The sequence below is a fragment of the Thermobia domestica genome, chromosome 18 (assembly GCF_964235325.1).
Source record: "Thermobia domestica chromosome 18, izTheDome1.hap1.1, whole genome shotgun sequence".
NCBI classification, from domain to species: Eukaryota; Metazoa; Arthropoda; class Insecta; order Zygentoma; family Lepismatidae; genus Thermobia; species Thermobia domestica.
The window spans coordinates 51,949,743-51,961,866 of record NC_137471.1 but is presented as its reverse complement, the minus strand read 5'-3'; the positions used below and the strand labels follow the sequence as shown (position 1 = coordinate 51,961,866).

Genomic DNA, 12,124 nt, shown 5'->3' with positions numbered 1-12,124 from the left:
TATGGAACTATCTACTAATGTTCTTCTGACAGTTTTTCTTCAATTACTTCGAGTGTTTCAATCGGATACTTATCAGCCGGTGCATACAGTGGCTTGTCTTTTTTTTTTTTTTTTTTTTTTTTTCGCAACACTATCAACGTTTTTTTTTTTTTTTCTTTTCTTTCTTCTCAGCAGTGGAAATTTTATCTGTACTTAGGGTCAATTGCCTTTCCCGGTATACAACTGTTTTGCTATATACAACAAAATGTACACTTCTCGAGTATGTAATTGCTCGTGAATTTTTCTAAAGCCCTTAAAATAGTCAGTTTGACAACAATGCATTCGAAGTATTAGAAGGGGAAGTAAAAAAACCCTTCCGACCACAGCTTGCAGCTCCTGTTTGAAATATTCAACTCCTGTGCCTTCATTGTTAGTTAATGTAATTATACTTTTTGAACAAAGTAGTACCTTGGTAAATGCAGAAAACTTCGTGGTAGGTAAAACAGAGGGAGGGTTGTTGAAATGTTCACTATCTATCCATACAACTGGAGAAGGACTTCGTAATGTTTTCGATAGCCATGTGTGTTGTTTCTTTTTTGGGGAATTCATTATTTTTGAACCAGATTCGAATTCAGCTAGGTGATTTTATTTATTTATAATTCTATAACTTTTCAATTATTCTTGTCGGACAGCTTTATAGTATACAGCTTTATAGTAATACAATTATTTTATAGTATAATAAAATAATTGTATTATAGCCATCAGGTAACTCTAAAAACGACAAGTAGCTTTTCTGTCATTGGTGTTGTGCGTGTTGCCTAACCAAACACTTAAAAAACTTTAAGTCCGTTGGGGCAGGATAAGGGGTTGTCCAAAAAAATATATTTAAAAAATCAGTAAGGTCGGTGCGACTAATGGCACCTTTTCCGCACTAGTCGTCATCGAATTTCCAACAAAAGTGCAAAACGCTCCACCCTATTAGAGACTCTTGTAAGCCAATAGTTTTTTTTTAATATACCAAAGGTCTTCGATTCTACAGTACTGTGTCATGGATGACATCAAAGTTTTCAGGGTCTTATTTTTGAAAATGCACCGGAGCGAGTTCATCATGAATGAACGTCTGACATTTTTTAAAAATCTACAGCTCAATTCTTCACAATAGCATTAGAAGTTGCACAGTTCCTCAACGATTGACACATATCAAGACTTTTTTTTTGGGGGGGGGAGTCATATCCTTTTTATAGAGGTACTCAATAACAGCTCGGTTTTTCGGGCACTGTTCCTTGGTCATGCCTATTCACAGACTCATTCCGTCGATTTGCAGAGCTTGGAACAAATTAAATTGTAGGGCCAGTGATAGATGAGAATTCTGTATCCATCATGAATAATTTTTTTGTGCTAGCTTGAACTATCAATATCAGTTAAAGTAATATTTCCCTAAATATTTAGTACAAAGTTAGAGTAATAATAATAATAGTATCCACTCCGGAACATTACAATATAGTACTTGGTATATGTTAAACAGCATATCCCGTACATTGCATCAGTTTAATTTGAATTAAAACAAATGGGTATATGAAATCAGTATCTTAGGAATAGATTCTGTTTCCACCCTTATCTTTATAGAAAAACTGGAAGCTGTAGAAATCTAAATAACTTCTCGTTTCAATCCTAATCCTTTGAATTAAAAACTGTAATAGATGAATTCTTCCGTATGGATTCAACGTGTCAACAACAAGTTTCATCTTAGACCTTATTCCTCTATTGGAGCCAAAAGCTATACATCTGCCACTTTCGATGTTAATATGAAAACCCATAGTTTTGAAATCTATCGTTCCGCGGTGTGCAACACAATTCATTTATTCATCAACATATATATATATATCGAGTGTTCTAAAAATGGCGCCCACGGACCACAGAGCATTATTCTACAGACCAAAATAAAGCGAAAATGTTCTATGATGGTATGTCTTCCGGGACCTCCTTCAGCCGCTATGGAGAATCAAAATTTCACAATGTGGCAACGTCGCAGATTAACTTGGAGCCATTAGCATTACTCTACAAATACAACAAGTAGTTGAATCGATTGCTACACGAATAAGTGCTGCTAGTGTTAAGCAGTATAGACTTTAGCTGCCATGTGGAAAGAATCGAGATAACTATTTGATAAATTGGTAGATCTAATCTATGTTTCTTTATTTGTAACATTGCTACATAGTTTAAGTTGTATCTCCAGACGACTACTCGAAAGGTATATATATATATAATGCTTTATTTTGACTTTAGAATAATGGCATGTGGTCCGTGGGCGCTATTTTTAGAACACCTGATACATATTTTAAAATGAAAAGCAAATGTTAATATGAATGGTATATATTCGAAACTATTTGGTGTTAACATTTGCTCTTCTTGTACAAGAAAACATCCATTTATAGACGTTAAAATTGAAGAGTATCTCATTTTTGCCAAAAAGTGACATTGGTTCTTTTAGATCCCAGCCACATATATATATATATATATATATATATATATATATATATATATACGAGGCCTGTCCAAAAAGTATCCGACCTTAATTTTTTCCACGCAAAGTAGTGATTCTCAGGCGGCGCCACCGTACACGGTGGAAGGAGGAACCTTAATGCGCATGCTTGAATTTTTTCACCGCGTTCGCGTGTGCCAGTCGTGAGCTGGTGGTCGCGAAGTGAGGTGCTGTTGGTAGTGTTCGTCGGATTTAGTGTTTCTCGCAAGATGACTGAACGAATTGAGCAAAGATACTGCATCAAATTCTGTCAAAGGCTGGGTGATTCTCAAAGCCAAACAATTCGTAAGATTCAGCAGGTGTTTGGAGAAGATGCGATGGGTGTAACACAAATTAAACAATGGTTCAACCGATTCAAAGATGGCCGCACATCAGTCGAGAGTGAGCAGCGTAACGGGTGTCTTTTTGCTCCTGAGACAACAACTTGGGTACAAATTTAGCAGCCACTCGTTTCATGTTCAAATCGTCACGCAAAATTGCATGTGCAGAATCTTTACTCACTCCAACATCTTCTGCAATCTCCCGCACTGTCAAACGGCGATCTGCCATCACCAAATTTCGCACCCGCTCAACAACAGCTGCATTCCGAGCAGTTTGGGGCCTGCCGCTATCTTTGCGGCCATCTTTGAATCGGTTGAACCATTGTTTAATTTGTGTTACACCCATCGCATCTTCTCCAAACACCTGCTGAATCTTACGAATTGTTTGGCTTTGAGAATCGCCCAGCCTTTGACAGAATTTGATGCAGTATCTTTGCTCAATTCGTTCAGTCATCTTGCGAGAAATACTAAATCCGACGAACACTACCAACAGCACCTCACTTCGCGACCACCAGCTCACGACTGGCACACGCGAACGCGGTGAAAAAAATTCAAGCATGCGCATTAAGGTTCCTCCTTCCACCGTGTACGGTGGCGCCGCCTGAGAATCACTACTTTGCGTGGAAAAAATTAAGGTCGGATACTTTTTAGACAGGCCTCGTATATATATATATAGATGGTATCTCAAAAGCCCTGACAAAGGGTAACTGTTATTATCAGAGTCACAGCAAAATATAAGAGGGAAACCGTCTCCAAATATCCTGTTTTCAATCTAAAATAAAGAATTTTTTAAAATCGGACTAGCCGTTTGGGTTGTACACTCTTTATGCGCCCAATGTTAAATGTAAATGCAACGTTGCCATTTACTTGGACCCACAACATAAATGAATGAAGTTAGTATTTGAAATGCGGACTGGCTATCGACGTGTTAGTGAAAAAGACAGTAAATTAATTCACTTGTGTTGGTCCAGGTGAATGGCAACGTTGCATTTCCATTTAACATTGGGAGCATAAAGAGTGTACAGCCCAAACGACTGTCAGGGGACTTTCGAGACACACTATATATATATATATATATATATATATATATATATATATATATATATATATATATATATATATATATATATATATATATATATATAAGAAACAAGAACTAGACATTAAGTTGTTAGTTAATAGTACTAATAGGACTTCAAAATATTTAATTTGATGCGTATAACGGATTTCTAAAAGCTGATTATTTCCATTACTACTGTTACTTCTTTTATAGTCATATTGTAAACTGTTTATTTGACCCAAGAGGGTTTAGCTTTAAAAACTTTAAAAGAAAGGAACCTTTGGTCGTAGTCGTCTTCTACAACAATTCATATTTGTGGATTTCTTCGTTATTTCATTTTGATAAGAAATCAGTCAAATCCATTCAAGCGTTGTTGCTTTGTGTATGTTCTTAGGCGTTCATTATTATTATTATTAGCAGCTTTGAAATTGCGTTTCCCAGATACAACTGTAATAGAAATGGTGAGGAGAATGCAATAGATTGCTGTTATATAATACTAGAATAACATTCTATAAGATCAGAAACCAGAGTTGTAGCATTCGGTGCAACAATGATGGAATCGATCCCTCCAGTCTTAACGTAACATAATAAGTTATCGGTGAATTCACTTGCGAAAACACTCTTATACGCAGTGTTCGATTTTATTGAATATAGAACATCCAAATTTAGAGTTCAATAACCTATTAATTTTTGCCTAGTACACACGAATCTAACAAACTTATGCAGTGTTAAAGTTTAAATTCAAATTGGATATGCATTACTGTTATCTTTAACGTAGCCTATGTTAACTTTATGAGTACGTTTTCGATATTAATGGCAACACTTGTAAAAGTGGCTTAGAAAATGATGGTTCATCATCTCTAAATATTCTTATTTCCAAGAATGAATCAGAAAGAGTAAACTGTTACTTTTCTTAAACAGCATATCTTTTCCTATGATTCTGGGCCCGTGTGGCGCGGGGTCTAGGGCAAATAACTCCCTTGGTCCAGCCACGGGTCGGCTCTGTCTAGTCAAATTACAGCCTATCAGGACCTGTAAAACACTATCTACAGGTACAACTAATTCGTATTTGGCACCGGCTCTTCCAAAAAAGACCTGTTACGGGCCGCAAAGGAGATTTCGTTTGATGGCGACCTAGAAATGAAGTAGGTTCTTTTTTAGTATATTAGATGTTTCTGCAGAGTCCTTAGTCAATGCATGAAGAATACCTGCGTCTTTGGCAAATGCACTAAGATTTTATGATTGCACGAAAATCCGAACATAGGGATTCCTACTGTATGTATGAGTTTGTTTGGTTTAAATTTTAAAAATAAGCGAACACTAGTTATAATTAACAAATTTTTGTGTCAAAAATATTAATTTAAGTTTGTAATTACATCGTTAAATAATTCACGATGTCTATTGAAACTTATCAAGAAGTATCAGGAAATAGCGATATAAAGTTTACAAACAACTGATTGAATTGCAGTAGGGGAGCACCAATGACTGTGGGACTGAAATATTAAAAAGAACGAGAGAAAGACGAATTGGAAATTCAACTCTTTGCATAACGTTTGAGTACTTGAAAACGAATAGAATCAGTGGTGCGAATTGAATATTTTCTCCAAGTAGGATGAATTCACTTATATACACCCAGCTATCACATATAGCATATATGTATGCCACCACAAAGCATTGTACGGAATTTGATGAGCAAACATGCACCTACTTCTTCGATCTATATATAGTGATACGTGTACACCACGTAGAGAAGTGATTTGTATGGCGTGATATTTTCTCCATTAATATTGAAATTATACGTAGTAGTAAATTTATACCACTTCCGGTTGTAGTGGAGAGATTAGAGTGAAGACGGAATATATTCTTGGGACGCTTAGTTAATTTCAAAAAACAACTTCTTGATATCTATGATCATTTTCACTCTAACGATCACCGTTAAAACCGGAAGTGGTCGTTTTTCTGCTATAGGAAACCGCTTTTCACTATCTATTGAGGTTTTTATTTTATGGTGATCAGCGTTAAACCTGAAAGTGGTTTATGTCTGAAACTTGATAGGCGGTTAAAGCAAGTCTTTCCTATTCTTAGAACACAAATCGATTTAAAAAAAAAAAAATATCTCGCTATCTCTTATTTTTGGTTTGTGTAGATCAATTCTAAAACAGAAGGTTGTAGTAGATTTCTAATGCTTCCGGTTTTAGTAGAGAGTAAAGCAGGGGCGGATCCAGGGGGGGGCGATCGGGCCGATCGCCCCCCCCCCCAGAAGAGGAAACTTTCATATTTTATATACATAAATAAAACCCATCCCAAAGTTTGGAGCCCTTAAAAGTAGCAGTATGACAATCCACCGCCTCCCCCCCAGAAGTCAGTCCTGGATCCGCCCCTGGAGTAAAGGATAGAGATAAAATTTACCCTCGGGATGCTTAATCGATTGCAGAAAACCGCTTCTCCATTTATGTATGCTACCGTTTTTGCTCTACAGTGACTAACGTTAAAAGGGGCAATTACTTATTTCTATTACTGTCGGTTTGAATATTGCCTCTGTAATCGACCTCGATACCTAATTTTTTGACCTTCTATATACTGACTAAATTTGGTAATGATCTATTAAGTAATCCTGTATGTGCAGAGGACCAATACACAAACAGGGTAAGTATATAACGTAGTTTTGGTAAACCATTTCTTTAACAAGATTTGTTCCTAATTGTAGTACTTTCTTCTACAAAATAAAAATTATTTCCCCTTTTTATCCTCACAAAAATTATCCGTGCGAAGGATGAAAATTTTCTTTAAGGAAGCGTACAGTTTTTCAGGGCGAAATCCCTAGCATCCCTTCGTCAATACGCACACTATAGAAAGAATAGATGCTTTATTTAGTTTATTTTAGTATCAATTTAATAGCATTTTGTACCCTTAAAAAGGAAAAAGATGTTCAGGTTATTCATTTCCATGGTATTTGGAACTTTCTAAAGCTTCACTTCTGAAGAAATTAAGAAGGAAATGAGTCATAAAATTCGAACAGATGATTTTTTTTTTTAAACAAAGGGATTCGAACCAGGTTGAGAAGTTTTGAATCCCAACAGAAAGAAAGGAAACTAAACATGCATGACTTTCGAAACAACTGTGAAACTACCTTTTAGTTCTATTGATAACGAAAGAACTCCTTAAAATCATCCATGTTTTTTTAAGATATTATTTGAGTTTAAAAGGCGTGTGTACGTATTCTTTAACTGAACAAAGTTTTCTGCATTTGCCAAGGTACTGTTTTGCTCTGAAATTAATATTGCATTAAGTAATGGAATAGGACCTGAATATTTCAAACAGCAAGCAACAAAGTGTCAAGCGGAAGAATAAAAATGACGCCACCAAAAACTAGGGAAAAAAGGTAGGTGGATTGATTTGGTAGAGAACTCGAGAGAGTGTACTTGTATCCGTAGAAGATGCAAGATCTTTTTCGTTATCCTAGCCGAAAGAATTTTGATGAGTACAGAACTGGCTCATGACTTAATAACACATTGCTTGCATTCGACTCAAAATTGTTAGGTTATCTTTTCTTCCATCAAAATTCCACTTCTTTGAGTGTGATTAGTCCCTATTAAGTAGTAGCAAAAGGCTACAGCACCAGTTTTGGGTAATTAACGAAATGTGATGTCTCGTGTTTTATTTGATAAATTTAGCCATTTTCAACTAAGTCAGTTGTTTGCACTAATCCGAGCTTAATGATTAAGATTGTTATAAGATACATATTAGCCTCCATACTAGGTATTATTATTTTTAGAGCTATGTATAGGTGAATGCATGTATGTCAGCTTCCGGATTTCGATCCATATAGTTGACAAACGATATTATATATATATTCAGATTTCCTCGGCAAATAAATACTTCTTAATTCAGAGCGTAGTCCTTATCGTTCAACAAACAACTTGCGTAACTTAAAGTTGGAGCAACTTTGTCACGCTATTATTATTTTATTTATTTATTTATTTATTTATTTATTTATTTATTTATTTATTTTTGTATCCATGTCCAGACTTCTTTTATTATTATTTCATGCATTCAGAGCGTAATGCGTATATCCAAACAACATACAGGTGGTAATCAAAATAATAGAAGCACCCGGAAAAAAGTGCAATTTACCAGACGACATTGGATTACCTTGCGCTTTCAGAACAACTCTGACACGACGTGGAATAGTCATAGACACCGTGAATGATAGGTTGAATATTACACCATTCTTTGTGCAGTGTGTCACTCAGTTCCGTGAGAGAGGATGGAGGCGAAAATCCGCGCAGGATTCGTGCCTCCAAAACGGACCAGATATGTTCAATTATGTTCAGGTCCGGAGATAGGTGGGCCAAGAAAGATGTTCGGCTTCGTCTCAAACCTCGCCGCAACGGCTGTGTATGGACGCATTATGATCCTGGCACATGGCGTCATTGCCCGTAAGCAGCATCTGGAACGTGCGATGCACATGATCTCCCCTAAAATGGTGACAATCACTGGCAGTGATGCGACCAATAAGCGCGAGTGCAAGACCACTGAAAACTAGGATATTTGCGGTCCACAGCATCTGCCGTGTTTTCACATTTGGGTGGAGACATTGTGAACCATACGCTTGTTCGCGCGTCCGCCACACACAAATACGGCCTGTGGTTTTATACACGTGTATAATGTAAACGATGACTCATCTGATCATATTACATATTTTCAATCTTCAGCAGTCTTGTTGCATGTTTAGGACACCATTGGTGTCGTGCTAAAGCGTTATGGTCTCTTATGAGGTGCTTCGTCTTTGCAACTTGATATTGTATATCCATGTCATGTACCTTGCGGTGGATTGTGATCGTTGATACAGATTGTGGGAGGAATACGCACTGGGCGCTAGACCAGCGGAGAGATCATCTTTTGTATGTTTTCTTTAATGCATATACGTACAACACATGCAAATTCCATTCAATTCTATGTGAGGAAACAAAACTATCGATTTATAATTTTGTGTCGCGATATCAGTACATCTGTTAGTGTACAATAACTGCATGTATATTTTCTAGAACCTTGTTTGTAATTTTTTCCGCCTATATTCATGTAAATTACTTCATGTAAAAACACATGAATAGAAATCATCGAATCATCAACTACAACTGATTTACTAATAATTCTGCCATATTTTACGTATCAGACAGTATAATCTTATAAATAGTAGCATACTTACAATTGTTTTTAAAAGGATCGCTGAAATTCTGAGGGAGCATTTCGCGTTTTGCTAAATAATGAAAATACATGCTATATATGTACGAGGGTGGGCTGATAAGTTCTTGGCCCGACCCAGAAGGACTTGAGCTGCTGGCATGAAAGTTTGAGGCTATTCAACATAGTCCCCTCGAAGGTCAACACACTTGGCACTTCGATGCTGCAACTTCTCCAACCCCTCCTAAAAAGAAGATTTCTCAAGGTCTGCAAAAAACTTCCGCAGCTGTTATCACCTCTTCATCACTGTGAAATTTCTGTCCTTTCAGTGCTGTTTTGAGTTTTGGAAACAGATAATAGTAAGAAGGGGCAAGATCTGGCGAGTAATGTGATTGGTCAATGCACTGAAACCCTAGGTCCCTCAGAAAATCCATTGTTCTGCCAGCCTTGTGGACTGGAGCATTGTCCTGCAAGAACAAGATACCTCGTGTCAACTTTCCCCCGGCGCTTTTCTTTAATAGCGTCCTTTACCTTAGCCAGCAGACTGCAGTAATACTCTGCAGTTATGGTTTTGCCCTTTGGAAGGTAGTCTGAGAGCAAAACACCATCCTTATCCCAGAATATTGAGGCAAGCACCTTCCCTGCGGACTTTTGTGCTTTGAATTTTTTCGGCCTTGGAGATCCTGAGTGGCGCCACTCGCATGACTGCTGTTTGGTTTCCGGATCAAAGTGATGCAACCACGTTTCATCCTGGGTAAAAAGCCGATTCAAAAAATCCTCCTTGGAGTTCGCAAAATGCCGTAAAATCACCTGCGATGATCTCACACGTTCGCGTTTCTTATCCGCGTTCAAACATTTCAGAATCCATTTCGCAGAAAGCTTGCGCATGTCCAGCTGATAATGGATTATTAACCTAACACGTTCTTTGGATATGTGCACTTTGTAAGCTATCTTCTGAAACGAAATCCGTCTGTTGCTCAAAATCAGGTCATGCATCTGGTCCACTTTTTCCGGAGTTGACACTGACACTAGCCTGCCACACCTGTCACTATCTTCTGTTGAAAATTCATCACGCTTGAAGTTCGCACACCATTTCTTCACAGTGGAGTATGAAGGGCACTGTCCACCCAATGTATCTAGCTTGTAACCATGGATTTCCTTGGGCGATTTCTGTTGCAGGAAGAAGAACTTCATTACACCTCGCAACTCCTCTTTGGTGAATTTAACATCTGGCTCCGCCATGGTTCATTCAATTATCTGTAAAATAAAAACCGTTCATGATAGAATCGTGAAATTTGGTACTTAAACATATAAAAGATCAACATTTCACATGACATCAACTACATAACGGTAGTACATTCAGAAGGAGGTCGAGCCAAAAACTTATCAGCCGACCCTCGTATATATATCGAGCGATCATGGTTCGGTGGGCACGACGTTATCTTAGCATTAGAATTTTCAGAGTTCCATTATATATAGAGAGAGTAGTTTTTTTTTTCTTTCTTTTCTTGGAATGTAAAACCTGAAACTACCGTTGCGTTTACTTAATTTAAATGAAATTAAAACTTTTTTTTTGGAGGGGGGGGGGGGTCAGCAGTAAATGCTATTACATTAAAAAATAATTTGAATGTTTGATAACACAGAGTATTTACCGACTAGAACTATGTTTTTCAATAGTTTATCATTTTCCCGTTTATTTTTATCAAACAAAAAGGTATTTCCTCTTTCTGGAATGAATTCCACAATGGCAGCAATAAGTTTCTAATCTCTTACTGTTGTAGCTGATGAAAATTCACGGTGTAGAGAACATTCGTCTTCGTTCGTAACAGGGTTGGCTGGTTTAAAGCAGCTGGTTTTTTAAATCAACTAAAAATGTTCGTAAAAGTGTAAGTGTTTGTAAAATCTTGATGAACACACATTTCTGGGTTATCACGTTTCACTCTTGTATATTCAGACCTAAATTACCCATTCATTACTCAAAGAGATTATACTACAAAAGCAACTTTTTTTTTTAAATAAGTTTACGAATGTTTCTCTTGTGATTTTTGAATAGGTTGTTGTGTTATTATTATTATGCAATTGCAATCAAAGAAATTCTAAATATTGTTTTGTTTTAATAATGCATACTATTGATAAAATACATCGAAATGCCTCACTTTTTTTGGGGGGGGGTATACAAACCCCACGAGAGGTATTTATTGAAATCAGAAGTACCTTTGGTATCTTTATGTATAAATGAGTCAGAGCCAAAGTGGGCTCAAATAATTCGTATCTTTATTCACTTTTCTTACTCATATGCAAATTAAGTGGTCATATTTCTTTAACTTGGACTAATAAAGGTCGTAGTGAACTAACTTGGATTAAATTAGTTGTTCTGTACTCCGCAGTATATTGAAATTGTCCATATGTAATTCTGTATAATGGTTTCACTTGTGCAACTGTTTATCTTTTTCTCCTTCTGAAATGACTCTTGACAATTATATTAATAAGTATGTAAAGATCAGTACAACGTATTTTTATCAGGAGTCCTTCGTGAGTGAGTCGGCAGACGTATCGCATTTGTGGTCAATTAGTCCCGGTTTCGAGTTCAAATGGAGGACAATTTTCTCCCGGATGTAAGCCGAGAAGCGGTTTGGATTCCGCTTTAAGTTTATGTGACCCCTTCCAACATAACCCGGTTGTTGCATAAGAACTCCAAGACGAAACAAACTTATTTCTGTCCATATGTGATATAAACACACAGAGCAAATTATTTAAGCAAAACAAAAGAAAAAAAGAAAGGAACTGGTTTAAACCAAAAGAACCGGGTTTGTACAAAAATATATTTTTTTCCAATTAAAAAACATGGTTTTTGCCAACCCTGGTTGTAAGATCACATATTGCACATAGTTTTTTTTTTTTCATTTTTTTTTTTTTTTCATGCTTAATGTTCTTTTCTTCGCCTTCATGCCTCCATGTCCTTTGGCTGGTTTGTTGGAATGCTACTCCAACCCTTGACCAATTGGAATAGATCTAAATTTGAGAAAAGTGCTTTTCACT

The 12,124-nt window shown here is 36.7% G+C and overlaps 1 protein-coding gene across 1 annotated transcript in view; it reads left to right on the top strand.

The window, feature by feature from the left end:
- Uev1A (Ubiquitin-conjugating enzyme variant 1A) overlaps positions 1–12,124 on the top strand; it is a 45,871-nt gene that overhangs the window by 20,330 nt on the left and 13,417 nt on the right. The window lies entirely within an intron of this gene.